General features: G+C 40.9%; 1 protein-coding gene across 1 annotated transcript in view; it reads right to left on the bottom strand.

The window, feature by feature from the left end:
- The window catches only part of CNTN3 (contactin 3), a 181,673-nt gene extending 161,855 nt beyond the window's left edge, over positions 1 to 19,818 (bottom strand). Inside the window, exon 1 of the mRNA XM_035106611.3 lies at positions 19,493 to 19,818. The gene's annotated coding sequence lies outside the window, so the exon portion shown is untranslated. The remainder of the gene's footprint in view (positions 1 to 19,492) is intronic.
- Between the last annotated feature and the right edge of the window lie 5,896 nt (positions 19,819 to 25,714).

Genomic DNA, 25,714 nt, shown 5'->3' with positions numbered 1-25,714 from the left:
AGGAGGGCGCCGCGAGCTGCGCCCGCCCGCTGGCCGGCCGGTCCGCCGGTTCGACAACCGCGCTGTGCCTGCCTGTACGCCGCCGCGCTGCGCACTGCGCCCACCCGCCCACTGCGCTGGGAAACGGGGCGGGGGGGCGCCGGAGGGATCTGTCGCTCCACAGCGCCAGGGGCGCTTAAGACGGCCCTGATTTGGTTTATACATATCTTGAAATCAACCCTGTTCAATGTAACACAGTAGGAGCTTTGACAGCCAAAGCAATGCTAGTTCTGGCTGCCAAAGTGCCTCACACAATCCTTGGCTGATGAAGACTTGGCCATGTGAAGCGTTTGTCTACCAGGGAAGCTGGCAATTCTTCTCCTGCTTGGGTTTTAATCAGAGCAAATAATTTAGGTGCTTCAAACATCTCTGAGAGAGTCTTTTATGACCTCATGAGCTCAGCAGCTCAGTTGTGATAGGACTGATGAGAGACATGAATGAAAGGATATAGCCCTTGAAAAAAACGAAACAAGTAGAACTGCGGTCCAAGTTCTTGAACATTTTGCAAAAATCCAATGCCTTGATTAGAAACTAAACCACAATCTTATTTGGAAAGTAAACTGCCCAGTAAACCATCTCAGGCCCTGTGATCATCAGATGAGGCCTCATTGGCACTGCCACCACTGGAGGTTGTCTGGTTGCTGTTGAGCAGTGACAGGGCCTTTTCAGTGGCATTTCCCTGTTTCCAGAATGCCTTCCCTGATGAGGTGTGTCTATCTCCCTTGTTATCAACTTTCAGGAAGAGTTTAGTTAAAAAAAACAAAACCTGATACAGTACAGTAGTTGAAGGACACAGTTCCTGGTAACCTTGGGATCACTGGATGACAGGTTTGTTTTGTTTTGTTTTTTGTTTTGTTTTGCTTCTTCAATGTCATATTGTACATACTCACATGATTGCACACCTTCTTGTTAACAATGCACCAGAGCAGTGACTCCAAGAGAACATCAGAACAGTTGCTTCATTAAACAAGTGAATAAACAGGTCTAGTTGAGGCAATCTTGCACAGAACTGAACTGGTAAAGGGCTGAAATATACAAAACATAAATCCCACTGACTGAGATAGGAGGAGCAACAGTTGCAGTTCCTTTTAACCCTTTACCACCATACACCGCATTCAGGGAGAAGAGAATGACATATATTAAATAGCCATATTCTGTTAGACAAATGTGGGGAAAGAAGCTAAGAAGAGACCATCTTGGTTGGGGGTCCTGTAAGAAATTCCCCCTGCCTTTGCAGGCCTTTTTCTAACTGGCCTAGGAGCGTGGGGTCCTGACTGACTCCAGTTACAAAAGCTGAGGCTGCTGTAGAGGCCAGAGGCCATCTTGGATGTCTCTTAGTGCAGACCCAGGTCATCAAGCCTGAGCTTCCACAGCCACCACCCACCATGATGAACCACCATTGTAGGATTGGCAACAACAGATATGCTTATGATAATATTTTATTCTCTTGCTAATTATTCTGTTTTAATTGTGCATTTTATATTTGACTTCCTTTAGTAATGTTTTCTTTTGAAATGCTCAATATTTTTCTTTGTTAACTTTTCTGTGTTAAATGTGCACTCTGTTGTTGCCCTCCTTTGTAAAGTTTAGTTTTGAAATCTTTAAGATAATATTTTAGTTTCCTGTTAATTATGTTGTTTTGAATGCATACTTTATATTTGACTTTCTTCAAGTAATCTGGACTTCCTTCTTTTTTTCTGGATTGTTTTATTTGATGTTTTAATGTGTTTCAAACCACTTTGAGATTTTTTTATTAAATATAAAGTGGTATGGAAATGGGAATGAATGAAATGAGAATGAATAAACTAAAAGAATTGATGACAACTGTGATGACAAGATAGATTACACAACATAGAGTAGGGAAAGACAACCTTGAAACTTTGTTACTAAATGACTGTGGGGGAGACTGGCTGAAACCACATTTGCTTGCCCAATTCAGAATACACAAAAATAAGGCTGGAACCTGTCCGAGAACATCACAAGCAGCCAAACTAGCCAGGAGCAACTTTCTCAGGAAAACCATATATGTTGTAAACAAATCTACCCTAATTCATCAATGACCAACTAAAGATTTGTGGTTGCCAGCTGTGTTGTCTTTCAAGGATCTTGTTCCAAACCTTAAACTGCACTTCCAAAAATGTGAGCATCGCCTCTCCCCCTGCATATCCAGAGCTGGAAGGAAGCCTTGGCAAATAAAACTGTGGATCCTTGAATATGCCACCGATAAACCACTGCCTGCTTTCTGATGAACAGTTTATTTGCAGAATGATAGCATAGTCCAGGCATCCCCAAACTCAGCCCTCCAGATGTTTGGGACTACAGTTTCCATCATCCCTGACCACTGGTCCTGTTAGCTAGGGATGATGGGAATTGTAGTCCCAAAACATCTGGAGGGCCAAGTTTGAGGATGCCTGGCATAGTCAGTCTTTGAGGCTAAATGTTTCATTTGCACCCTATATCTTCCTTCCAGGGAACTCTGGGTGGCATACAAGGGCTTTAATCCATTGTATTCCAGTTCTCACAAAAATCCTAGTGAAGTAGCTTTGGCTCAAAGACTGTAACTAACGCAAAGTCATCTAGCAAGCTTCATTGCAGAGCGTGATTTTTAGCTAAGTCCAGCACTCTATCCTCTTATCTAAAATGTATGGTCTGCAGATGAAAAAAGAACGTATTAACTCATGCCTAGCCTCATTATATTCAAACATATGCTGACTTCTTGCATATTTCATTTTACAGTAACACTCAGAATCTCTTTAAGGGTTGGTATCAATTATTTATACCATTTCAACATTTCCCATTCAATCATTCATTCATGCAGTACAATTTGTCCATAGTACCTTTTTGCCCAGTCACGCCCACTTAATGAGACGTTAATATAAAACAGGAAGAAATGCTCAGATTCCAGAACACATTTATAATAACTTGATAATTCAATATCAATAATTTGCCAAAGCCTAAAAATTGACATTATATTCTTTAGTATGTAAGGATCTTTTCCTAATAAGCAATTTTTAAACATTTTTTTTCAAATTTTATTATTTTTATAAAAACATCTAATAAAAACAAAACACTACAAATAACAAAAACCATTATACACAAACAGCAACAAAACAAGACATACAAAATTTCATATGCTTAACCTCTTATCTAATCATTGTACTGCGACTTCCTCGGATCCTCCTTACTGCGATTCACTGCTACTCCACTTTAGCAATTTCTACTTCATAATCCTTTTATCCTTATGCTTATTCTTAATTCCAAACAAAACCATTGTCTATCATATTTCATATTTTCCTTCACCACCGAACCAAATCTTAAACTACAGCATTATATATACATCAAGATCCATTTCTTTCTATTTAATTACAATACTATTCTTCTTCAAATAAACTTTAAAACTCTTCCAATCTTCTTCCACCGATTTTTCTCCCTGGTCGCAAAGCCTCCCGGTCAGATCAGCTAATTCCATATATTCCAGCATTTTCATCTGCCACTCTTGCACCGTCGTTATTTCTTGAGTCTTCCAACATTTTGCTATCAAAATTCTAGCTGCTGTTGTGGCATATAAAAAGAATGTGATATCCTTTTTGGGTATTTCTTTCCTGACTATTCCCAATAAAAAGGCCTCTGATTTCTTTATAAAAGTGTTTTTAAAAACTTTCTTCAATTCATTATATATCCTTTCCCAGAAGTCTTTTATTTTGGGGCAAGTCCACCACATGTGGTAAAATGTTCCTTCCACTGCTTTGCATTTCCAACACTTATTGTCATGTGTGTGATACATCTTTGCTAATTTAACTGGAGTTAAATACCACCTATACATCGTTTTCATAACATTTTCTTTCAACATTTACATGCAGTGAACTTGACCGATTTTTTCCAAAACTTTTCCCAATCCTCGATCATTATATTATGCCCAACATCTTTAGCCCATTCAATCATTGCCAATTTTGTTTGCTCGTCCTTTGTTTGCCACTCCAGCAGTATCTGATGAAGTGTGCATGCACACGAAAGCTCATACCAAAATAAAAACTTAGTTGGTCTTTAAGGTGCTACTGAAGGATTTTTTTTATTTTACTCCAGCAGTAAATTATACATCTTGGAAAGATTCTTAGAAATCTAAGAATCTTTCCAGTTTTTAAACAATTAAAGGGTGGGAAAACAAACATATTCACCAAGATGTAAAAATATCACTTGTTAGTTTTAGTCCTCTTCTCATTGTATAAATAATTAGCATGAACAATTATCATTCATTTGACTTATTGCTTGTTCACTACAAAAAAGTCTAAGCATATGAAGAGCACAAAAACAAAAAGTATGTCTTATAATAAAGTAATTGCAATGACCCATAAATAGACGCAGCAAAATTTCAGCAGCAGAACATTTATCAAACCAGTCAATTGCCTGGGAGATGTTAATGATGGCACCAGGCAGATGCCGCTGGGGAGAGCATTCCAGAAGAGGGAGGCACAACTGTTGCAGATCAACTAAAGAAAATACAGTCATGCCTCATGTTGCATCAGGTTGCGTCTTTTCAGCTTCTGAATGCGGCAAACCCGGAAGTGTTTACTTCCGGGTTTTGCCACGCACGCACACGCAGAAGCACTCTATTGCGCTTCGTGCGTGAGCAGAAGCACCGCTCTGGTTGCAGATTTTTCGGGGTGTGAACGGCACCCTGGAATGGATCATGTCTGCAACCAGAGGTACCACTGTAGCACACAGAAAGAGACATCGGTCCAGCCCTTATGCAGGGTGAGGCTGCTGACTTGGGTGGCAGAAGACAACCCAGGATAGGCATCAGCTGTGAGACCTACAAGAGTGCCGAGGTGCCAGTTACTGACACTGCCCCTATTTACCGAGTACCAATCTCAAAGTTCCATATCACTCTGCAATCCAATACTTTCCAATCAGCCCCAATGAGATTTATTCCCACGTACATCTGCATATTCAATTGGCATTACGAATAAAGCACTCGGCGAATGGTACAATAAATATGTACAAGATTTATTTCCTGTACACAATGCAGGCTGTAATTTAAGAACTTTTTCAACAGCCGATGCAGAATTAAATTACATGCCAATTTTATCCAGCAGAATGCAGGGAATAGTCGGAAAACACAGCTCCTTCAACTCAAATATGTGTTGGCTCAAATTCATGTATCTGCACAATGCTATGTTCTTAACCGATTTAGGCAATGGAGGCAAAAATTAGAGCAGATGGGAAGAAAATTAAGTATAAGCCAGATACATTTTTTTAAAAAAAGTAATAATCTCTGCAGTCATACATTCAAAAACATTAGTACATTTCCTAAAGAGCTAGAGGCATATACCTCCCACTGCCCAAGGCAGAACCAATTCTTCAAAAACACCATATATAGTAGATAGATACTTACCCAGTTATCTTTTAATGGTGGTGTAAACATCACATTAACTCTTCCAAACTGACAGCACAGACTACATGCCATAACTAATTTATATGCCAGGAGAAAAAACAGAGAAGATTCCTTATCTTTTAACTGCAGTTCCCTAAGGTCTACAGAAAAGTCTTGACTCCGAGTTCAACCTATCTCACGTTTAGTAACTTCTGTAAGCAACCTACTTTCACATCCACTGTTCCGCAGTTGCTAGATTTCAGTCACTGTGAATCTGTTTACAGTGGAACCTCTGGTTACGAACTTAATTCGTTCCAGAGATCCGTTCGTAAGTGGAAACTGTTCTTATCCTGAGGCACGCTTTCGCAAATGGGGACTCTGACGCGTGATTTCCACTCGCATCCTGGGGCAAAGTTCACTAATGGGAGCAGTTACTTCCGGGAGCTCATAACCTGAAGCGTTCACAAGGAGGACAGTTAGCAAACAGAGGTATTACTGTATATTACCAATAAACTGGGATAACAACTTACAAACTCGATACAGCCTCCACTGGTTTGCTTACAAATACAATAGATTTTAAAAGCCTGTCTGGGGCTAGAATGTTAGGACAGGCATTTCAGAAAGAATGCAAGTACAGAAGGGCCCAGGAAAAGTTGTATGCATACAGAAGAGGCGGGTAATGGAAATATTGCACTTCTGTCACTTTCACATCTCTATACTCATCTTGGTCCTTAACTGGGGACTCAAACATCTGGAGGGCAGAGTTTCCCTATGCCTGCAATAACCTAAGGTTAAGCATGATGATGTTTCTTGATTTGTGAACTGTAGAATGCAAGGTGCTTTAAGGTGCTACAAGCCATGCAGAGGTACTAGCAAGAGGAGGAGACCACTGATTAGTCATTTCACCTCCACTTCTGCACAAAGCATTTTTAAGAGAAGGGCATTCAATCAGCACTGTTTCTGCTGATAGCCTTTACACTAGTGTCTTCTATGCTGTACAGATGGGATTACCTGGAACCAGAAGAAAGGATGTGCACCATTCCTCCTGCACCAAATAGATTTTGGAATGAGTTATTCTGACCTCCTGCTATTTTTTTTTAGTTTTGGGATATTCACTATGAGTATAATTGCACTCATCCTGTACATGCAGACCCTGAAACTGATAAATTAAAACATACATGCACTATATTGTATGAGCAAATTTAAAGTCATGGACAGGGACTCACAGTTCATTTCTCTTTCATGTTTTGACAGGTGTAAACAGTAACAGTCTACCTACCTACCTACCTACCTACCTACCTATCATCTATCTATCTATCATGAGAACCCTAGGAAGTGAGTCGTACACAATAACCCAGGCATAGGCAAACTCAGCCCTCCAGATGTTTTGGGACTACGACTCCCATCATCCCTGACCACTGGTCCTGTTAGCTAGGGATGGTGGGAGTTGTAGTCCCAAAACATCTGGAGGGCCGAGTTTCCCTATGCCTGCAATAACCTAAGGTTAAGCATGGTAATGTTTCTTGATTTGTGAACTGTAGAATGCAAGGTGCTTTAAGATAAGTCTTAATGAAAATAGGAAGAAAATGCTAAATGCCTTTACAACTCTGAATGATGACAAGGGCAGAATTTAAACATCTACCCTGACTGCACTTTCCTGCAGCTGTATTAAACTGAAAGGCTGACTGGAACAGAGAAGCACCGCCACATCACTAAACCATTTGTTTTCTTAATGTTGAGTTGTAAAACAAATCAGTAACCCACAGCTGCTTTGCTCCTCACCATTCATTCTGCTACTGCACTGTGCCAACATGGCTTAGCACAGAGGCAAAACAACTGGGTAGGAGTAAGTGCTAGAATCTCTTCTCTCAAAGCTCATGCATTTGCTCATTCACACAACATCATGGTTTGTCTTAGTGTTAAGCATGAACCAAGCCGGCCTGCGTAAACATAGCAATGCAACCTCTAAATGTTGAATTTAATACAGAAACCTTCCAAAAGGGGCCCCACACAATGAGCTTAATGCAATGGAAATGTATTAGATCAAAAAGAACGAGTAAAACAACCATTCCAGTCCCATAGAAAAAAGACAAAATGTTCAAAACTAAATAAAATGTTTAGAATGCAGTAACTTAGTATTTTCATGCCAACTATTCTGACTTACATGCATTACTGAATGAAGTACAACTCAATTCCTGCAACACTGGGCACCATGGAATTTTCTGCCAAAGGATAATGAAAATCTCCATCATGTAAGCTAAGCAAAGTTTATCATAATTGCTTGCTCTAGGCTGGGTTACACCAGTAATGCCACCAATGATTTCTTTCATCCCCAGCGTAAAGTAGTATTACACTGCTAGCACTTTACTAAATCAAAGTCTGTAAAGCTTCTTGATTGTCTTCACTGATTTATTGCAGGAGAAATCTACAACTATAAAAACCTGCAATTGATTATACTTTAATATCATAGAAGAGATAAATATATGTAGCCATAAAACATCTTTTGAATGTCAAGCTCTGTTGGACTGAAACAAGATTTCAAAATTACTAGCATGTCAATGCAATTTCAGAAGAGCTGCAGAAGCAAAAACAAAAACGTGCTGCACAGTTAAGAACTTATCAACATAAATTTCAGGAACTACTCTTACAAAGACACACATTGACCTTAAATAAGGGGACTTGAAATCCATGAATCCTCTAATGCTTAATAATTTCTTTAAAAGTAATTAAAGGCTGTATATGACACTAAAGCTGCGGTCCTTTAGTAATTTACCTAAGGAAGCCTCATTGAACTCAATGGGATGTACTTCTGAATAGACTTGTCTAAGATTACAGAATCATAGAATTTTAGAGTTTGAAGGTACACTGAGGGTCATCTAGACCAACCCCCTGCAATGGAGGAATCTCAACTAAAGTATCTGTGACAGATGGACATCCAACCTTTGCTTAAAAACCTTCAAGGAAGCAGAGTCCACCACCTTCTGAGGGAGTCCGTTCCACTGACGAAAGGTTATTCCTGATGTTTAGTCAGAATTTCCTTTCATGTAACTTAAGACCACTGGTTTGGGCCCTCTCCTCTGCAGCAGGAGAAAACAAGTTTGCTCCATTTTCCAAATGTCAGCTCTTCAGATATTTAAAGATGACTATCTTATCTCCTCTCAGTCTTCTTTTATCCAGGCTAAACATACCCAGTTCCCTCAACTGTTCCTCATAAGGCTTGGTTTCCAGACCTTTGATCATCTTTGTTGCCCTCTTCTGCACATGTTCCAGCTTGTCAATATCCTTCTTCAATTGTGGCGCCCAGAACTGGACACAGTAATCCAGAAGAGTGGTCAGATTAAAACTGAATAGAGCAGTACTATTACTTCTCTTGATCTCGACACTATGTTTCTGTTGATGCAAGCTAGAACAGCATTAACCTTTTTTTGCTTCTGCATCACACTGTTGACTCATGTCAGGTTTGTGGTCTACTAAGACCTCTAGATTGTTTTCCCATGTACTACTGGCATGCCAGGTGTCCTCCATCTGTGTTTGTGCAGCTGGTTATTCTTGCCTAAGTGTGCAACTTTACATTTGACCCTACTGAAATTCATTTTGTTAATTTTGGACCCAGTTCTCCCATCTGATTGTACTGCAGGAATCTTATAGCCCCATTTGCACAGGAGTGACACTGCGTTCAATGAGACTTAATACACAAGTAAGTGTGCATGGGATTGCAGTCACACAAATTAGCCTGCCTGCATATTAGCTGAGGTGTGTACCTAAATAGTCCTCAAAATACATAATATATGCAACTCAACTTAATGTTAAAAATTAGCTACCACACAAGGGCAGTTTACATGCACATAGTGCTTTGGCTATCACCTCCAGCAGCATTTGAAGTACGTTGACAAAAATGGTGAAACTAACTCTTCTATCTTGGCTTTGGACTTGGTTGCAAGAAAGATTTTAGATACCATGACAAAGGGTGACAAATTTATGAAGTACAAATGCAAAAGAAGAAAATGTCCTTGTATAGCACACTGCAATGAGAAGCTGAAGAACATTAAATGTATTAAAATTAATATATTCCGAAGTGCAGAAGAGCTTAGTCATATAGAGATTATACTTTCATGAATGCATAAAGTATAACCATTGTTAATAGTGTTCTGTTACTCTGTCTGCTTATTTATTTTATATTAATCACATTCAGGAAAACTGACCCAATAACCATAAATAGCTAACACAATTATGTAAAAACTGGGGGGAGAATGGATTCAGTCAATTCATATTAAATTACCAAGAAAGATTTCATTGTATTACATGTCTGCACAGAATATCTGCAGCTAGCAATCTAAAGTCACAATTTGCATTTCAGGGTTGTCGTTTTTTTAAGAATCAAAGTATATAATAGCAAAAAGAAAAAAGAAAGAAAGAAAAGGTAGAGTTATTATTTGTGGGGATGGACAAGAAAAGTATTGGGAACATCCCACAAAACAGCTTCAGTTCTTCAAAGAGCCTGTCTGATACTTATAGCTCAGTTGTTTTGTTGTGTCATCTGTGTAAGGGGGGGGGGGGAGGATCCACAGCAAAGTAACAAGACGTGGAAAAAATATTGCATGCCTTTGGTGGAGGAAAAGGGATTGGTTTCCTTTATTTAAATTACATGGCAGGGTGTTTCCTCACTTTTAACTTAGGCAGAAACCCTGTGCAACTGCCCACAATAAATGTGAGGTGCACAAAAACTGACAAACCATGCCTGGGGCAGGACAGAATGCATAGGATTGTTCCCATGAGTACTCTGGCTATCCAAGTCTGGCAGGACTGAAAGCTTTAGGTATGCCTCACAATCTCTCTGGGCATCTAAATAAGTCAGCCAGAGGTCCAGTGGAACCTTCTGCTCCTACCATGCTACCTGCTGGTGGTAACCAGAATACCCATCTATCAGAGCATGTCTATGGACCTCCTCACCTGCCCCTACCAGGAAACCTGGAGTGCTCAGAAGGTTCAAGCATACCTCATGCTCACTACAGGTATTCCTCCCCCCAGAAGTAGAAAACCTCTCATCTCCTTGTTTAAGGAAAGTAAGCCAACCTTTATATATATAAATATATACAGTGGTACCTCGGTTTAAGTACACAATTGGTTCCGGAAGTCTGTACTTAACCTGAAGCGTACTTAACCTGAAGTGAACTTTCCCACTGAAAGTAATGGAAAATGGATTAATCCATTCCAGACGGTCCGCGGAGTACTTAAACTGAAGCGTACTTAACCTGAAGTGAACTTTCCCATTGAAAGTAATGGAAAGTGGATTAAGCCGTTCCAGATGGGTCCGCAGAGTACTCAACCTGAAGCATACTTAACCCGAAGTATAAGTGTAATTGGTTCTGGAAGTCCGTACTTAACCTGAAGCGTACTTAACTTGAAGCGAACTTTCCCACTGAAAGTAATGGAAAGGGGATTAAACTGTTCCAGATAGGTCGGCAGAGTACTTAAACTGAAAGTACTCAAACCAAAGCGTACTTAAACCAAGGTATGACTGTATATGGAGCATTTTTAACATATGAAATAATTTGAAAGTGTCAATTTCCCCCACTCACCACCCAAAATAACACAGTCCACTCTATGACATCAAAACTTTTCCACTTCATTCTCACTTGGGGATGGGTCAGTGTTTTATCTGGGAGGTATTCTTGCAAGCAGAAGGTCCCAGGTTCAGCCTTTGGCATCTCCTGGTAGGGCTGGTAAAACCTGAAGAGTCACCGCCAGCCAGTGTCAACAGTACTGACCTGGATGGGACAAAAGTCTGACTCAATATAAGGTAGTATCATATGTTTCGATTTGCCATTCTTCTGCATGTGTGAACATGGGAGCAATAATCTTCAATAAAAATGCAGGGCCTCCCCAGTGGCAACTCCATGTTCTGGAATCTTCTTATAAGAGAAGCACATAAAACAACAATGAGGAAACCTGTGGTGCTTCAGATGTTGCTGGACTCAACACACATTATCCCTAATGAATAAGCATGTTGGCTGGGGCTGATGGGAGTTGGAGTCAAATAGCATCGGAAAACATTTAAGATGCTTTTATTATTTTATCACTTGTTGTTTGCCACCCTAGACTCCTTTTAGGAAGAAGGGTAGAATATAAATTTAATAATAAACAAACATCTGGAAAACCACAGGTTCCCCCACACTGACATAAATCCTCCTCCTTATTGTCTTTAAGAATGCAACTTAAAACTTATATTTTTTCAAAAAAGCATCACATTGTGTATCTGCTAATTTTGTTCCTGGTGGTTTCTATTCTTAACATTTTGACTGATGCTTTTAATTTTAATGTGATATATTTGCTTAATATTGTTTGTTTTGAACTTTTTTACACTACTGTGAAATCTGTACAAAACAAAGCCATAAGCATGGCAGATGGATGTAAAAAATATACAGAAAACATCTGTGAACAGTGTGTTTGTGTGTCTATGTGTGTGTGAGAGAGAAATGTTATTCTCCCTTTAATTTTCATATAAAAAATTATAGGAAATTGTCTTACTCTGCAGTAATTATAGGAAATTGTCTGCAGTAGGAAGGTGAACTGAGAACTGGATCTTACTAGCTCTAGGTTGTATGTTAGTCCTACTCAGAGAAGACCCATTGAAATAAATGACTATAACTAACTAAGATCCATTAATTTTATTAGGTCTACTGTGAGTAGGAACTAGTTGGACACAACCATGCGCTTACTGCTGGTCTGTTTGCAGGTCCAAGCTGCAGGTCAATGTATCAAACCTCCCCAACACTAGCAAGAGCCAGTTGCAATGTTCAGAAGAAAGTACGGTAGAGAAAATATATGATGCCTAAAATGCTTCTTCTTTGATTGCATAAATTTTAAAGGCTACCACTGAAGTTGTTGTATATAGTAGCAAAATTATAACTAAGTAAAAAATAAATTAATGCAAAGGAGGGAGAAATAAGCCATCCCCTTTTTCAAACTGATAAAGCCTCATATTTCAGCATTTCTCAAATTCACCCATGCATACAAAGTTTCAAAAGTTTAAATGAAGAACTTTTAAAAATCAATGGTTTGAGCATTTTGTTATTCTGTTCATTTCTTGGAGCAACTTCATTATCAGCCAAGATTGTGGAGGGAATATTTAAAGATGCTGGTATCTAATTGATTCAAATTGTGAACTGTATAGCCAGGGCTCAGGTGACATTTGCACAAATTTCCCCGTGGTACATTCAGGGAATTGCCATCACAGATGTATGGCAATTCATAAGGTAAAACAGATGCCCCACTGCTGTTCCCAACCCAACTTTTGGAACAGGCAATCTTAAACGGCAAAATACATCTAGTAAGATAGAAAGATCCGTTTTAGGTCATGAATTGCAGAACAGGCAGCAGCAACAACAAAAGTTACTGCAACCAGCAAATGCATACTACTGAGTAGTTCTGGGCCTCTCCTATTTGGATACAAAATGAGAGGCAGATTACATTAGTCACCCAAACATCTCTATCAAGAAACTGATAAGGAAATGCCTGCAAATTGAAGCCATTTCCCTGTTCTTACAGAATCCATATTAGACTGTTGCTCTGACCAACTTCAACCCACGATGTAGTAATCAAGAGTCACAATGCTCTTTGGAAATAGGAAAACAGCGAACAATTGAATTCTGCACAGTTTGCTTTCTTCTTATCATTAAAACCTCCCTTTCCCATTCATTCTGTAACCACAAAACAAATGGGAAAATCTGACCTAAGGCTGGAAAAAGGGTTTTACAAATTCTTGTTCTATAAATCCATTTGCAAATTATTTCACAGCACTGGGCATGGAAGGGGGAGCTAACAGTCTCTCATGAGACTTCCTTTGCAGGCAAGGAACAATGCAAAGTAGCAAAAAAGTAACAAAACAGTAGAAAAGAATCATTTCAAAATATGCAAATCAGTTACTCAGTTACTTTCTTTGTTGATTCTTATATGTTAGCTTTATACATCAGAATTTCTTCTAAATGCAACTTCTATTTTAAGGTTTTCTTGTTGTTTTTAATGAACATATTTCAGAACTACTAGGTAACATGTAATACTGCCCAAGCTATGTCCTATAGGTCCAGAAAGTGCACGGGAGTAAATAGGGTGCTTGGAAATGCCAGAGAACTGAAGAAACAAGGAATAAATTTAGGGTTTTTTTAATGTTGTTTTTAATTATGTAGGACAAATTTTCTGAATCTACCACCTAATCTTTGATAATTGTATTAGAAGATATATCATATCTTCCAAGAGATTATTGTGAGTCTGCACCCGGGAAGTTTCCCTGGATTCTGAGAATTTCAGCAGCTATCAACCAGTGTATCAATCAATATAGGCAAACTGCTTGAATGAGTGGAGGCCACACAGCTTCAAAAGTTTCTGCATGATGCATTACTTAGATCCAATTCAGACGAACTTTAGATCCAGTTTTAACACAGAAGCTGCAAATATATTCTTTTGCCCCTCAGCCTTTTAAAATGTTGGGTACTGTAATCTGCAGTATTAATTTCTGGTTTTATTGATTTTGTGTTTGCGTGAAAGCTTACACCAATGCTATTGTTATTTTATTCCCTTATAAACTGATCTGTGAAGCTTTTGGTTGAAGAGTGGTATTTAAATGTATAAAAGAAAATACAGGAATAAATAGACATATAAATCATAATGGTTTTATTAAAAAAATAACAAGCTGCAATGCATCATTTCTTTTAAAATTATTATTTTGTTGGCATTTCAAAAATGACAGAAATAGAATTGATAAAGGCAATAGATAGAAGTGGTCATGCAAGTATCTCCTACCAAGAAATACTTTCAATAACTACCTATGTATGCAGTGTATGGCTCAAAAGCTGCCATGCCAAACATGATGGTTGCACTGTGTAATTGGTTAGATAAAGTGATATTCTTGCTGAGAGTGCCATCAAGTGTTATCACTGGGAAGGGTTGACTCAAGTCTCATTTTACTCCGATTAACCACAAGGTGATAGTGATGCTAAATCATGTTGCTTTTGAAACATGCATTAACTCTTTTTAAAAATTAGCCCCTATTTCCATTTACCAATTGTGTAAACTACCAAACTTGAAAAGCTATCAACAGCTGTCGTTTCATTATCAAGCCAAGGATCTCCAAGTCAGGCTTCTTTTTCAGAAGCTGGATACGGCGTTCAGTTATAAACTGAGTCTTTCTGTTAGAGATCACGGACTCCAGTTCATTCTGATTCAGGAATAATTTGATTTACTAGAGCTGCCATCTACAAAATCAGATCATTGGTTCATACAGCCGAGTGCTGCCTACTCTCAACTGGCAGTGGATTTTCCAAGCCATATTATACAATTTCAAAGGTACAAATAACATCCGGGGTGAATTTCCTAAATGTGGCACTTTGTCCTGCATCTTAGGCAAATCAATCAAAAAATCACAAGGTTTTGGGCATTTTTGTACAACAATTTTTTTAATAAAAAAGTTCAACAATTTTGGGATCTTCCTAAAAAAAAAGCTCATGAACTTTCAGGGTGTCCTGGTTTATACTTTTTGAAATATGGCAACCCTAGATTTACTGGATTAAATTTAAAAACACAGTGGGTTTCTGGATTGTCTAATTTGTTCTTCTAGGTTTTGGAAACTTCTGAGCAGGCCTACAGTGGCGATACAAATTGAAGGTATAACACTAAATGTAGTAATTCGTCCTCCAAATTCCATGGGAAGTGCCACAACTCCCGAAGCTACTACCAGCTTCTGATAATTCCCCCTGATCCAAAAGAAATTACAGGCTTCATCTAATCAACCAGACATATACAAAGGTGACTCTAAAGAGAACTTTTCAGTGCCTCTTTGAAACATTAGCAGACAAGAACATTACAGACCTTGTAGAGCAGGTCTTTTGATCCAGCGCTACAAACCTTCTTCTTCATTCACAACCAAACATGCTCTACATGCTTTCTCTCAAAGCATACTGGGTTTTGAACAACTCACTTCAAAATAGACAAAAATGATAGGTAGTCAACATGGTGCCCTCAGATGTTGTTATACTACAACTCCCATGAGCCCCAGACAGTATGGCCAATAGTCAAGGATTATGGGAACTGAAGTCTAACAACATCTCTGGAGGACACCATGTTGCCTATTCCTGGGCTACACAGATAGGACAAGTCACACACCAGGGGTGGAGAGCAGGTGCGCTGCCCCCAGGGACATGGCGCGTGTTTTGGGGCAGGATGCCCAGCGTGGGCGGGCAGCCATTATGGCGCCCCTGGGATCGCGCTGCCAGGGCCGGCGCACCCCCACCGCCCCTATCTTCCTACGCTACTGAACCCACGCATGCAATACTGATATATTTCATGTTAAAGCAATGATGTAAAGAGATGGTGAAAGGTGAAATCTTCCATATATAAGCACACAACCTTCCCAGGCAAGATAGGAACATGAAAAGCACATATACAAGTATTTGCATGATGTGTGGTTTTCTTTTCATACATGCCTGACTAACACAATACAAAATTTAACTCTACTGTCTTTCCCAAACAAAATTTTTATTACACTTGCTTTGTCCTGACAAGAGAATAATAGGCGTTTCTTTATTAGTAACCTTTCAAAAATTAAACCGAAAGTCAGATATCAATATTTAAATAAGTTTCAGCTTCAGATCTGATACAGTACAGTACAATCCTACTGGAACTTTTTCACACAGGTCCAACATTGCCCAACATTGAAGTTATGCCCATGTCTATTGGGTATTCTGTTCAGAAATTTACATTAGGGAAAAAATCATATAGCTAAATTTCTAAGAATGCCTAATTGGGGGGGGGTGTAAAGTTATTCTATTTATATTCCATAGGGGGCTTCCTTCCCTAGTTCTGCATGACCGTAAGATACATGCTGTTTGTGCCATATAAAGGCTTAATAGTTAGTGAAAATATAATGAAGATATAATGCCTAGATTCCAGCATATCTGGAATCTCAAAATTCTGAAATGTCAAAGTATGAACATCAGTTGCCCTCAAGACAAAAATGCAAAATCTAGTTGTGACCAAGACTATCAGGAAGTGGAACTTTTTAGAGATCCAGAATTGATCAGGATTTCTGCAGCTAAATGTTACAAGCTTCTATTAAATAATTCTGTCAAACACCCTTTTTAAATCATGTTTCATGTGCCTCTGAAACCAAGATGCGTTTATAATGAATACATTTCCACACCTGTCTGCATGCATCTCAGAAATGTTATTTGCAGTGCCATAAACGTCAGAGAGAAGCTCTGTTATAAATCCTTATTTCTTGTTTATGGCTTTGTCCGTTAAAAAAGTCACTCTTATCTGAAACTCTGCATGCAAGCATCTCAGTCAGAAATCAAATTTCTTTTATAACAAGTTTCCAAAGTGCCCATAAAACTTCAGCCACAACAGTCAAAATTGGGTAACGCAGCTTGTGCTGCATTTGCCAGCATTATCACATGCTGTTGAAAGGGATTAAACTACAAGCCTCGTTGAATGCAAAAAAATGGTATCCAATGGTCTTTCTGACCATCTGTGTATACAAGAAGCTGCCACCTACAAAATCAGATCATTGGTTCATACAGCCCAGTACTGTCTACCCTCCACTGGCAGTGGCTCTCCAAGACTGGGGATTCTCCAAGCCATATTATACAATATAGTTTTCAATGCAGTCCCCAGGGACTGAAGTTGGGACTTTCTTCTTGAGAAGTATGCACTCTGTGACTTTGGAAAAAAGCAAGATGTAATATACCAGTATGTCTGCGGTCAAGTCAACTGGTAAAAACAAACACAGTGCAATCCTGTACAAGTCTATTTAGAATCATGTTTCTTTAGTTCAATGGTACTGTAATTTACTCCAAGGTAAATTGGTATTAAGGCTGCAAACTGCAACCTAAACAACATCAAAGCCAGTTCTTGCTCAATCCAGGAATTCAGAACCACCCTATCAAATGCAGCCACAAAAGAACCAAGAGTGATAAATCAGTAAGTCTAAGTCACAGTATCTAACACTGAGAAATGGACCGGCAAATACATTCAAAATTAAAAGTACCAAGCATTAAGGGACGTGTTATAGAGAATAGCCCTAGAATGGCAGGATGACCTGCCAATCTAAATGATCCAGTAAGATTAATTGATATTTTAATAGTGACCACCTATTCATCTGCAATCCCTTACCAAGAGCAAACTATGAAGCATGAAATCTTTTTTGTCTCAAGAGGATCCCTGATGTAATTTATTGTTTATAAACTGGAAATATGAAGCAAAGCAAGTTTACTCTCAATGAATCTTTTTGACTGGGGGTTGTTAGAGAGGGAGACTGTAGTTTTGTCACCCTTCTAATTGGATTATATAAATCAAACACTTTAGTTTACAAATAAAGCAATGCTCAATGAAAGCTCATTTTTAATAATCAGCAGAAACCATCTGACCCCTAGTGCTCACAAAAGTGAGAGCAAAAAAAGATATTCAGTCAGTAAAGCTAACATTATAGATCGGTTCGAAGAGAGCAGCATTAGCATCTTCCATTGCTCATGCTGCTAAGGAGAACCACAGGAGAATGGAGCAGTATTTTTCCTAGCTCCAAATGTCAGGGGTGGTTCTTTTAAAAAATGGTTTTTAGGGAATGCAGTCAGTACTGCAAGATAACATTTAAACACAAATTAAAGACACGGGGAATGTGATTGTTTTACAGGTGATTTAACAATAAAATCCCATGAGTAATGCAGATGGTGTGAGCCATTGACAGCCCTCTGTAATAATCATTGATAATATCTACACTTCCAAAACAGATTCCCCCCCTTCCGCTTTAAGTGCAATATTGTTATACAAGAGCAATATAGCGCCAGGTGGGGCTCGTGTGGATTATTCTGCCTTCATTTCTTTTACTGCAATTGATGTTGAGATTTTGCCTTGCTGATATCCTGTCCCCATTTTAGTTTGGGGGCACATTAGAAACCCACCCTCCCTCCCTCGTCCCGCTTCCTCCTATGAGCACAGGAGTGAAGGAATGCACTCTGTGAAAGCACAGAGCTGTAAAGCTTGCATATTATTATTATTTACAACTAAATAACACTTTATGCATCTGATGAAGTGGGCTCCAACTCCATGGAAGCTTGTACCACAATAAGGCTGCAATCCTTATAAACACTTCCTTCTGATTAGGGGCTTGCACTGCAAATCTATCAGTCTTTAAGAAGCCACAACTCACACCACAAACAAACACACAAGGAGTGAACTTTTGTTTGCTCTCAGAGGTGCCTACTTGCTCTCTGCTTACCATCCCATCAAACTAATACAGTACAAAGAGTTGTTTTGTGTTTTGTTTTTACAATGAGTTTGTTCTTACAAACGAAGTAACAGCAATGGAGAAAAGGGAGAGGCAGGAGGATCAAGGGGAGCTGCTTTCAGACAGACAGCGCCTCAGAGAACAACCCCTCGAGTCTTCCTTCCACCCCACAAAATGCAAGGTTTTCGTCGACTTGGCGTCTCAGAGCTAAAAAAGAAGGAGGCTGCTGCGAACAGCAGCAGAAGAGGAAAGGTGACAGCTGGCTTTTTGTTTTGTGCATTCGGAAATGATGCCGGCAATAAATAAAAAGGGACCAAGCAGAGAGCGGCGAGGAGACGGGGAAGAAATAAACACAAAAACTTGAGCCTGGCGCCTCGCAAATAATATAGCAGCGCCCTGTCTCAACAATTAAGCAGAAAGAAGCTTAGAGAGCACCAGAAATAAAAGAAGAACGCCGAAACGTCTCGCAGCTTTCCCACCACCTGAAAGCAGCCTGGGCAGGCATCGATACCACCATAAGACAACCCCCACCCCCCAAAAATAAACTTCGCTCCCAAAGTTTAAAGAAAGCAAATTGAGGCGCTTAGGAAACGTGACATCCCGACCCACACCCCAACTCTCCCTTGTTCCCAACTCCCTCGGCAGACGCGGACCGAAGAAGAACCCCCCACCTCCACCAAGGCAGGCTGGGCTGGGCGGAGACCCCCACTAGGTTCGTTGCAAAAGTTCGTTGCACCCCCCCCCCCATTTTGTTCTAGACCCCCTGACAGAAACTCCCCACCCCCCGCCCTAGTTCGGCCACCGACCTGCCGTAGTCGTCGGCGCGCTCTATTCCGGTTTTATTTCCCCCCCTCCTGAGCCACCAGCACTTCCACGAGAAGCAGCCGCGAAGCCTGGGTAAGTAATCCTGTGCGGCTCCTCCCGCAGCGCCCGCCGCCTCTTCTGGAGCTGCGACTACAGCGCCGCGCTCGCCGGCACCGCGATATTCGAGGAGGGGAGGGAGGGGAGGGCGAGGGGCGGAGAGAAGAAGAGGAGGAGGAGGAGGAGGAGGAGGAGGGCGCGGAGCGAGCACGCGGGAAAAGCAGGAAAGGCTCTCGCGCAGCGCCGGATTCCTCCACATACACACACGCGCGAGGGCGCGCGCACACAGACACAACATCCCGCTTCACATCTCTCTCCTGCACACACAGGCGCGCGCGCCCTCTCGCACGTTCTCCCGCATTAATTTTCCTTTTTAGCAGCGCCCACCTCCCCACCCCGCGCGCCTTCCTCCCGGCACAAGGGGACGTCACCTTGCCGAAATAACGGTGTTCGTGTGTGTGGACGGCGGCGCGTTGGTGGTGAACGTGCTTCGTGTCCCTTGTTCTCCCAAGGGCAGACGCTCTAGAGGCTGGGGGTTTTAGGTATTGCTGTACTATATTTAAGTACAGTGTGTATGTATGTATGTATGCGTGTATCATACGAAAGAGGGCGACCGCCCTCGCTCTTCGCTGTTTGGCAGAGCCCTGTGGAAAAGGCACTCTGCACATGCTCGCTGCTGCTCCCCTCCTCCCTCCCCCTCCGCTTCGCCTCATTGATAAAGAAGCGGGGAAGGCGCGGACGTGGGAGACGCGCCTTAAGGGCTCGCTATCCGCAACAACGCAGAAGCTGCAGTCCTGGGTGCATTTAACCAGGGACTTATTTCTGAGGCGATTTGCGTTGCTGGGACTAAGTTGATCCCAGTTTCGATTGCTTCGTGGCTGCAGAAGGGAAACAAGCCTGCCTAACACTAATATGACTTCTTTAGATCTGTGGGCGCTCTTCCCGGCCCCACCACCACCACCACCACCAATATTTGGTATTATGACAACGCGATGAGGGAAGTTCTCCTGAGGATAGCCCCCCCCAAAAAAAAAACTAGGCTGCAACCCGTTCTTATGACCTCAATTCTGCTCGCTCAGAAGTAGGGCATGTTTGGTTTCGATGTGGGCAGGTTTGCAGCCTCATTTCATTCCAATGGGATGTACCTGCACTTAAGCATGGATAGCAGGAGCAGACTCTCAGGAGTGTCAAAAGTTTCTGACATGTGAATTCCCTAATCCATATTACAGCACTATGTTTATCAGGCCATCCAAAATGCCACATTACCTGACAAGCCCCCGCCCCCCCCATCCTGTCCTCCAGAAGATAAAACAGATGCTATTATTTTCCATTGATACATTAACCACTTTTTTTGCTTACTCAGTTTCTGCCAGGGGTGTTTTAGCCAGAGGAAAGGGGTTCCTCTGCATCCCTCACAATCTCTTCAGGCTAATGTTGGGAGTAAAAATTTCGAAAGAGAGCCGACCGGTCCTGCTCCCTCCTCTCACTTTTCAATAGCATCCCCTTAGCCAGTTATTTATTGCCATTCACAGGCTGGGATGAGCTGCAGGGCATTTCTCTACCCTTGGCTTGAGTTTCAATTTGGAGACGCTGAGCTTTGCCATCTTTCCCTTTAGCACTGATTGCTCTCTGAGTGCTGGGGGTTGAGGGGGTGGGATGGAAAAGAAAAAAAGTCTCTGCTTTAAATAAATAATCTTCCATTTCAGCAGTCACACAACAGCTTGCCTGCGTTAAGAAGCCTTTGGCTTGGGCTCAAGCCAGGGAGTTGAAAGGAACTCTTGCATCCTTTTACAGCGCATAGTTATAGAAACCAATCTGCCTGGCTTGCTGCAGCCACCGGTGTGCAGTATATCAGCACCAGGTTCATTTTGCATCCCTAAACAGAGGATGTAAACTTGGAAGAGAAGCTGCACAGTCTCCAGAATGTTCACTACTCCAGTTAGTAAACCCTGGCTTCACATTAATTGATTTGTCCTATCTGAAAATACAAAGTGTGAGTGTGCATGTGCACATGTGAGATAGACAGACAGACAGACAGAGAAATCATTCTCCTAGCCAGACTGATGAGGCAACTTGAGAACATGGGGTGAATGAATCTCCTCTGAATTTGGCAAAGAGTAAAACAGATGTGTCAACTCCCAACCCAGCCTACTTCATTGTGGTGCTTCTGCATTATCATGTCACTGCTCAACTCCTTTTGGGCAGCTTTATAGTAACACCATCAAACTGAGAACACAGTGAAGGGCTCACATAAACAACTTCACCACTTGTTCTGTTCCTGAAACTTCAATTTAGGTCACCAAATTGGGGGTGTGAACTTGCCTTCCTTGGAGGTTTTTAAGTAGAGGTTGGATGGCCATCTGTCATGGGTGCTTTAGCTGGGAATCCTGCATTGCAGGGGGCTAGACTTAGATCACCCTAGGGGTTCCTTCCAACTCTACAATACTATGGTTTGCCTTCAGATTGAACCAACCAACAGCAAAGATGCACCTTCAGATTTGAACATGTGCACCCCTTCCTCTGAAAAACCTGGCTAATTTTATGAAAACTGTTTTTATTTCCTCCAAAACAAATGTTTTCCCCAAATTAGGGAGTAAGCCCCCGCAAGGTATAGGTGAAGCATCGTGTACTAATCAAAAGTTTTAATACTGGTTAAGGCCCCCTAGAAACTCCCCCTCCCCCCGACGCTCCATTGCATTTTTTTTATTTTTTTTATTTTTTTTACAATCTATTTTTATTAATTTTCCAATTAAAATACAACTATGTCACATCCATTATTCCAAATTATACAAATCCATATCAATTAAACCGAATATTATACCAAATCATATACAATTTTGGAGTTCCCATGCTTCAAAAAATTGGGGTTTTCTCGCAACTGCTTACTGCCGTCTTTATTCTAAAGTCCAAATAGTCACTCATAATCCATGATAATCTCGATCTTCCCCTGCAGTCACTAAAATATTTTCTTCTTTCATCCATTCATCCGATTTTTCCACCGCTGCTGAAATAAGCATCAAATGAGATTTCCCATATATTCATTCTCCTGTGTGAGTTTTAATCAGTCCGGCCTCCCCCTAAATCCCCATAAATCCTCTTTGTCTGGAGTGCTTTCTTCTTGCGTAGGTCTTTCAACACAAAACAGCGCCATCTTGAAAAGCTCAGATCACTTTCGTTTTCTTCTCGACGTTTTTTTTTGCAGACGATCATAGTAAAATTTACAGCTTTCCGGGCATAGGCACAGCTGTCACATTATGTAGAAACTCTTAACAGATTTATAGCTCTCCTTGCCCTATAGCTGAACTTAACTTCAGATCGCTGTTCAAATTCCAAGTGCGTCACACCTCATAAATCCAAACGCTTCCAGCCGCACTCCGATTGTCCAGTTGGGGGGGGGGCCCTCTCTTCAACAGTTTTACAGCTTCTAACCATATCATATCAATAGTTTTATAGAGTCTAACTCACACAGTTAAGTTCCATTTCTCATTTGTTCCAAACAAACAGGACATCACGTCCGGGAAGGTATAAAATAACTCGTAGAGTGTATGAAAGGATAAAGAAGACTCACTTCCCTTCTCGTGGCGTCCCAATCAATCTTTCTTGCCGATGATATACTCCCTCACTCCTCACGCTCAGCAGCGAAAATTCCTTGGCAATAAACAGAGCTTCTGCCCTTCCTTTTTGAAGCACGTCCATGAATTTAAGCCCAATTATCTTCTTTGATCATGGAGATCCCGCTACGCAGGTCGGCGTCCGGGGAGCTCCGCTCCTCCATAAGTGCTTTCAGCCCTGGCCCCCCCCCCGCCCCTTGAACAGTCGGGGTGGGTTTAGGGGCATCTGCGGGCCTGCGGCCCTCTCCGTAACCCCCGGAGAGGTGGGGAGGTTGCCATTTACTCCCCTAGCAACCGCCAAATTCCTTATGAAGGTCGGAAAGATGGAAAAAGGGTCAGCCATTCCTGCGACCGGAACCTCCAAAACAAATGTTTTCCCCAAATTAGGGAGTAAGCCCCCGCAAGGTATAGGTGAAGCATCGTGTACTAATCAAAAGTTTTAATACTGGTTAAGGCCCCCTAGAAACTCCCCCTCCCCCCGACGCTCCATTGCATTTTTAAACTGGCTCTGAAGACTTTTGTATTCCGCTTTTATAGATTGAGTTTAATTTGACTATGGAACCGTTGGGCTGTTCTTCTATCTCATTGTGTTTTATGATTATGCTGGGCTGATTGTTGTTTGCCTTCAGATTGATGTGCTGAATCTTTTTATTGATTTGTAGTTTTTTATTGATTTGAAGTTTGAAATGGTGTTTATGTACTGTTTATGGATGACTCTTTAGCTTTTATTCTGTGTTAGATGCTTTGTGAGGATACTCTCTTAGAAAATAATACATATAATTAAAAATAATAATACATTTTCCCATGTAGGGAATGCAATGCAACCTTCTTGTAGTCAGGTTGTGGTGGAGGGTTCATATGTTTTCAAAGTGCAGACCAACCAGCCTCAGATTGAAGACATTTAAATTATGAAAGACTACAGCACACTCACTCTTACAGCCCTTTTCATTTTAAGTTTTCCATCATGATCCTTTGGGCAACAAGGTACTCCATGACTTGATGAATGGGAAATGAATGTCTTGGTTTCCATTTCCATAACTACCTTTTATTGCAAAGGAAATAATGGCCCAGCAAGGAATCAAATGGAGAACGAGCTTGCAGAGTGGTGCAGCCATCATCAAAGACAGGGAAGGAGCCAATTCTCCCTGAGATCTTTTTCCCCCCAAATAATATTTATTGATTTTCAAACATTTCAAAATACAAAAATTCACAAAAATAGAAACAAAGAGGGGGGGGAAATAGCAATATGACATAAACAAAAGAGAAAAAGAAGGGGGGGAAACATATCAATTCTTACATTAACTTGACATTGTAGACTTCCTTGATTCCCCCCACACTGGATCCATTTTTAAATCTAAATTAAGCAATTTTCCTTTATCATCTTAAATCATTCTAATGTAATTTTTCCATTATCTCTCAACCAATTCTAATCTACACAGAGAAAAAAAACCATCAACTATCCTCAACCTGTAATTCATTAATCCAAATCTAAATTTATTTTTCCATCCATCTCTAATTCTTCCTTTAGCCTCACAATTTATACCCCAATTTTTTTCCATACATTCAAATATGTTTTCTTCTATCAAAATAACCTTTAACCACTTTGATCTAATTCTACCCCCCTTCCCCTGGGATCCGGGTCTCCCAGATGCTTCAACCAGTTCCATAAAACGTTCCAGTTTTGGACCATCTTAATCAATCAGAAAATAACCCATTGTTACTCCTCACCCTATTCCCACTCTTTCGCCCCCTATCCACCACTCTCCCTTCTTTGTCCCCTGCTGCCCCCCCCATTTTTTTTCTAACTGTAGCACAATATCATCCAGCTATGTTTCCACTTTTCAGCCCTATCTCAATTTTTATTCCACTTGAGCTCAGGCCCCAGCATAGATCCTGCCCTCCCTCTCTCACTGGGAGGACATTATTCCACACTGGTTCTTCTTTGAGGACTCCTTGAATCGAACATAAGTCTTGTTCCCCCTCTTCCACTGGGGGAACAATATTCCATACTTCTTCCTCCTCTTTTTTAAGTTCAATTATATTGTCCAGGACTGATGGATCTTCCTCCTCTTCTATAAAGTCATTTACATTGTCCGCTTGTTCATCTTGCTTCTCTTCATTCTCTATTTTTTTAAAATAATTTTTATTAGTTTTATATAGACAAAACAAAACATAAAAAACATATCCATCCACCTTCCCTCCCTCCCCCCCACAAGTCCACTTCTGCCACCAGTAGATCCTGCGGGTGTCGAGACCGAAGGTAGTCCATTTTAAGGCTGAGTTTGTCCTCCCCCCTCCTCCATCCCCCGCCCCCTGGCCACCAAGAGGCCCGGAGATAGAAGGAGCATTGAGGTTTGGGTTCCCCCCAGCTGATCCTCGAGCATAAACAAACAGACAAACAAACAATAAAAAATATCCATTTCTAACTTGCTTAACATTGTGATTGTGACTTCCTCAGATCTCCTCTTCCTGGTTTCCCTAGTTTCTTAATATGTTTATAGCGGGTTTCTTATTCTTGATTCCAAGCCTTTTCATTAAATATCAACATTGTCTCCC

This window comes from Zootoca vivipara, chromosome 2, assembly GCF_965207765.1.
Source record: "Zootoca vivipara chromosome 2, rZooViv2.hap1.1, whole genome shotgun sequence".
NCBI lineage: Eukaryota > Metazoa > Chordata > Lepidosauria > Squamata > Lacertidae > Zootoca > Zootoca vivipara.
This window is presented reverse-complemented; position numbering and strand designations above follow the sequence as displayed.